Source organism: Ictalurus punctatus, chromosome 5 (genome assembly GCF_001660625.3).
Source record: "Ictalurus punctatus breed USDA103 chromosome 5, Coco_2.0, whole genome shotgun sequence".
Taxonomy (NCBI): Eukaryota; Metazoa; Chordata; class Actinopteri; order Siluriformes; family Ictaluridae; genus Ictalurus; species Ictalurus punctatus.
Genome location: NC_030420.2, coordinates 13,856,987 through 13,863,109, shown reverse-complemented (window position 1 = coordinate 13,863,109; position 6,123 = coordinate 13,856,987).

Genomic DNA, 6,123 nt, shown 5'->3' with positions numbered 1-6,123 from the left:
ATTGATGCAATATATGCTTGACTGCAAAAGTGTGCATCCTCCATGGTTTTGGAATAGAAAAACAGAATGTTCCTTTATTTTTCAATTTAGGATGAAATTATATGAAGTTCAAAATAAAATAAATTATTTATATATAACACACACACACACACACACACACACACACACACACACACACACACACACAGTATCTCACAAAAGTGAGTACACCCCTCACATTTTTGTAAATATTTGATATCTTTTAATGTGACAACACTGAAGAAATGTAACTTTGCTACAATGTAAAGTAGTGAGTGTACAGCTTGTATAACAGTGTAAATTTGCTGTCCCTTCAAAATAACTCAACATACAGCCATTAATGTCTTAACTGCTGGCAACAAAAGTGAGTACACCCCTAAGTGAAAATGTCCACATTGGGCCCAAAGTGTCAATATTTTGTGTGGCCACCATTATTTTCCAGCACTGCCTTAACCCCCTCGGGCATGGAGTTCACCAGCGCTTCACAGGTTGCCACTGGAGTCCTCTTCCATGATGACATCACAGAGCTGGTGGATGTTATAGACCTTGTGCTCCTCCACCTTCCGTTTGAGGATGTGCCACAGACCGGTTTAGGTCCGGAGACATGCTTGGCCTGTCCACCACCTTCACCCTCAGCTTCTTTAGCAAGGCAGTGGTCGTTATCATGCTGGAATACTGCCCTGTGGCCCAGTCTCCGAAGGGAGGGGATCATGCTCTGCTTCAGTATGTCACAGTACGTGCTGGCATTCATGGTTCCCTCAATGAACTGTAGCTCCCCAGTGCCGGCAGCACTCATGCAGCCCCAGATCATGACACTCCCACCACCATGCTTGACTGTAGGCAAGACACACTTGTCTTTGTACTCCTCACCTGGTTGCCGCCACACATGCTTGACACCATCTGAACCAAATAAGTTTATCTTGCTCTCATCAGACCACAGGACATGGTCCCAGTAATCCATGTCCTTAGTCTGCTTGTCTTCAGCAAACTGTTTCCGGGCTTTCTTGTGCATCATCTTTGGAAGAGGCTTCCTTCTGGGACGACAGCCATGCAGACCAATTTGGTTCAGTGTGCGGCGTATGGTCTGAGCACTGACAGGCTGAGCCCCCACCCCTTCAACCTCTGCAGCAATGCTGGCAGCACTCATACGTCTATTTCATAAATACAACCTCTGGATATGACGCTGAGCATGTGCACTCAACTTCTTTGGTCGACCATGGCAAGGCCTGTTCTGAGTGGAACCTGTCCTGTTAAACTGGTGTATGGTCTTAGCCACCGTGCTGCTGCTCAGTGTCAGGGTCTTGGCAATCTTCTTATAGCCTTGGCTATCTTTATGTAGAGCAACAATTCTTTTTTTCAGATCCTCAGAGAGTTCTTTGCCATGAGGTGCCATGTTGAACTTCCAGTGACCAGTATGAAGGAGTGAGAGCGCGATGACGCCAAATTTAACACACCTGCTCCCCATTCACACCTGAGACCTTGTAACACTAACAAGTCACATGACACCGGGGAGGGAAAATGGCTAATTGGGCCCAATTTGGACATTTTCACTTAGGAGTGTACTTACTTTTGTTGCCAGCGGTTTAGACATTAATGGCTGTGTTGTGAGTTATTTTGAGGGGACAGCTGATTTACACTGTTACACACTGTACACTCACTACTTTACATTGTAGAAAAGTGTCATTTCTTCAGTGTTGTCACATGAAAACATATAATCAAATATTTACAAAAATGTGAGGGGTGTACTCACTTTTGTGAGATACTGTATACACACACACACACACAGTGGGGGAAATAAGTATTGAATGCATCAACATTTTTTTCAGTAAATATATTTCCAATGAGGCGTTTCACATGAAATTTTCACCAGACATCAGTATTAACTCAAGAAATCCAGAAATATAAATAATTCACAACATTAAAGTCCATAAATAAATTTATGTGTAATAAAGAGGAATGACAGGAAAAAGTATTGAACATGCTAACTGAAATTTATTCAATACTTAGTGGAGAAGCCTTTGTTTGTAATGACAGCTTCAAGGCGCTTCCTGTACAAAAGAAATTAATCGGCTGCAGTATTCAGGTGGGATTTTAGCCCATTCTTCTAAACATATTGCCTTTAAATCTTGTTCAATTGGATTCAAGTCAGGTTATTGACTGGGCTATTCTAACACCTTGATTTTTTTTTCTGAAACCAATTGAGAGTTTCCTTTGCTGTATGCTATGGAAGGTCCACCCACATCTCATCTTCATCATCCTGGTGGATGGCAGCAAATTCTTCTCAAGAATCTTCTGGTAAAGGACTCCATTCATCGTACCTTCAATTATATGAAATCTGCCAGTACCATGCAATGAAAAACAGCCCCACACCATGATGCTTCCACCTCCAAACTTCACTGTTGGTGTAGTGTTTTTAGGGTGATGTGCAGTGCCATTTCTTCTCCAAACATGGTATGTAGTATGACAGCCAAAAAGTTCAATTTTGCTCTCGTCTGACCAAAGTACACTCTCCCAGTATTTCATTGGCTTGCCCAAATGAGTTGTAGCAAACTTTAAATGAACTGCGGCATGCCTTTAGTAATTTGAGTCTTGTGGGGTAAGTGTGAGCAGTGGAGTGCATTGCCTATTTTCTCTGTGATGATGGCACCTGCTGCCTCCAAGTGTTTCTGGAGTTCTTTCTGAGTGGTCCTTGGCCCTTGGGCAGTTAAACTGCTAACTGTTCTTCAGAAAAATCCTCCAGATCCTTCACACTCTTTGCTTTTCCAGCATATTCTGCATATTTGACCCCTTTCCAATGGTGGATATATGATGTTGAGATCCATCTTTTCACACTGAGGACAAGTGAGGGACTGGTACACAACTATTACAAAAGGTGCAAACATTCACTGATGCTCAAGAAGGCAACACGATACATTAAGAGCCAGGGGGATGTAAACTTTTGAACAGGATGAACAATGTAAATTGTTATTTTCAGCAGTTTAACTGCTCAGGACAATCAAAGGGCTCATGAACAACTATCACAAAACAAAAAAACAGTCGTAGATCATCCAGGTAACAACACACAGTATTAAGAATCAAGGGTATGTAAACTTTTGAACAGGGTAATTTTTTTTTATAAATTCAGCTATTGTCTTGTCTTGTGGACTATATGTAAACATCTCTTATGTGAAATAGCTTATTCAGGAGAGTACTAAATTAAAAACAACATGGAATTTTTATGATCCCTCTTATTTTGTTAACAGTCAGTGCATTTACATGGACAACAATAATCCACTATTAACCCAATTAAGACAATACTCTGATTAAGAAACTACCATGTAAACAGCAATCTTTAATTACCTTAATCCAATTAAGATCATACTCGAAGTAAACACAAATCGAATTAAAACATGTGGAGTACTCCCGTTTTAGTCGCATTGTCGACGTGTATTACAGACATGTAAACACCTTAATCACACTATTAACGTCGTGTGAGAGTTTTCACCGCATTTTGCGACAGGACATGATCACACACGGCAGTGCTCGACCATTTTATGGCAAAACAAAGAGCACAGCTGCGTCCCAAGCCACGTACCGGCAACTACTATAGGCCTGTAGTAGGAGAAATACATGTATCTTGGCTACTATATAGACGGTAAGTACGCAGTTTGGGATGCAGGACACGGCTTCAAGCAGTTGTTTATTTGCATGTACAGCATGACAAATTATTAACCACACTTGAAGCGTTCGTCAAACAAGTTAAATAAAAACAGCCAAAACTGTCTACAGTACCATAACGAAGACGAACTGTATGTAGATATGTGAAATTCTGGAGGGACGGCGTAGTGCGGTGACATAATGATGTGTGCTGTTAATTAAACTATGTTCTATAATATGTAAAATGGGTACATGAGAGGAGTATTCTAAAAGCGACTCATGTAAACACCTTAATCACAATATTGTCTTATTCAGAGTAAGGTCAATAATTAGATTACTGCTGTCCATGTAAACGTAGTCAGTATTAAGATTTAACAGATTCTGCAAGGAGTGTAGTGGAAAATCAATCTTTCCAGCCTAAGTCAAAAAACTTCAGAGACAGAGGGTTTGTAGATGTCAAAAAGTAAATGAACTTTATTGAAACAATAAAGTGAGACAGTCTGCAGAGGGTCCGAATTATACATACACAAACATGTCTTTATATACCTCTCTGAAGCAGTAAAATTATCCCTAGGTGGGGCTTTCACCTTTTCTTTCTAGAAACAGACCAATCTCCATTGCCTTAACTAATTATTCACATCCATATGATACCTTATATTTGTGGCGCATGCCTAGTCAGTGGTATGCTCTTTAAAAGTTTTACCAGACCTGGGTTTTTTACTTTGTCACATTATTCTACCTATAGCCTCATCTTGGTACTTTCCTCCTGGAATTCTTATCTCTTCTTTTGACACTGATTTGCAAGTTTAGGGGGCTTTTGTTTAGAAACCCAGTTACTGGCATGTGCCTAATTGCTCTTTAATTGCCACAAAGTGAAGCTGCTTTAGACAAATACAAGGTTCTTAATTTACTGCCATAGAGTGAAGCTGTTTTAGACAAACACAAAGCACTTAATGTACACACTTAGAATACCACTTCTAAGAAAGTGTTTTATATTTTTAGATTATGTTTGTTGTGCAGAGGTACGGACTGACACAGAAAACAGTTAGGCCTACTGTTAGTAAGCCACAGAATTCTTCTTACTCAATACACACATAACTTGATCAGCAAGTGTACTATGAGTGTAGATAATGCTTCCCACAAGTAATTTGTAACTGTCGGGTATACATACCAAATTATACCTGATTAACATATCCAAGCATTGGTAAACTTTGTAGGTACACACATTGAAACATTAGTCAACTTTGTAGTTACATACATTGATTACACTTTATATCCTACAGGAGTATGCAAACTTTTGGGCACAACTGTATATTGCATTAATAGAACATAGATTTATGTGTCATATGGTGAAAGCAGATAATAAAATAAGCAGAATGCACAATGGGTACTGGATTTCTTCTTCACTTGTGCATTAAGACATGGTATGGATTTTTTTTTAACCAGGGAGGGGAAGTTTTCCACATGTTGCCGTAAATCCAGTCTATAGAATAAATTGTATGAATGGGTGTGTGAATGTGTATGTGATGGAATTGTGCCCTGCGATGGATTGGCACCCTGTCCAGGGTGTACCCCGCCTTGTGTCCTATGCTCCCTTGGATGGGCTCCAGGTTTCCCCTTGACACTGAAAAGGATAAGCGGTATAGAAGATGGATGGATGGATGAATCTGCTGCCCACACCCCAGTCCAGTAGGTGGCGGTAATGCACCTTAAGTTGTTTTGCCAACCGCCATTAAAACCAAAAGAAGAAACTACAGACGCAAACGTGGAGTGTTACGTCATACTATATATGCGTCCAGTGCCCGGATGTAGGTCTTTTTTTCCTAGCTCGAGGTAATTGTGGCGGTCGTGTTTAGGTTCTCGGAAATTTAATCGGGTGTCATCTTATATAAATACCTCAGTGTATAGAGCCGAAGTTTTATATAAATGTTATTCGTTACCGCTAATAGTAAAATCTGTGAAGATTTTAAAGAAAACATTTTTCACTGCTCTAATATTTGTATTTTCATAACGGGCCCGAAACCACAGCCGAATGTCGCCTGTAACTTAGTTGTAACCTTAGCACGTTTTCGGTTCTTTCAGAATTGCTTATATATCATGAAAGCTTCTAATGTGTTTGTGTATTGTGTTTCTCGATTACTTATTTTATTACTGGTTCCTTTATGCCGGAGGTTTTCGGTGAGACGCGGTTAGCTTGTTAGCACTGCTAAAGCTAGCTGCGTTTGTTCAGGGAGCGAGCGTCTCATTAAACTGATTCAGTTGTACATTTAGATTTTGTGTGTATAGATGATGGGCAGGGTGATGATTATAGCAGGGCTCTGAACAGTATGTTGTTACTTAGTAATTGCTATAAGTTTTGCGAAGTTTGCTGTAATGGCTAAATTAATCTGCAGCAATTAGTCAGAACTTTAAGATGTCCAACCATATTTCCTAAATCTGTTGTCAGATGCGAGATGCTACTTTGTCCGT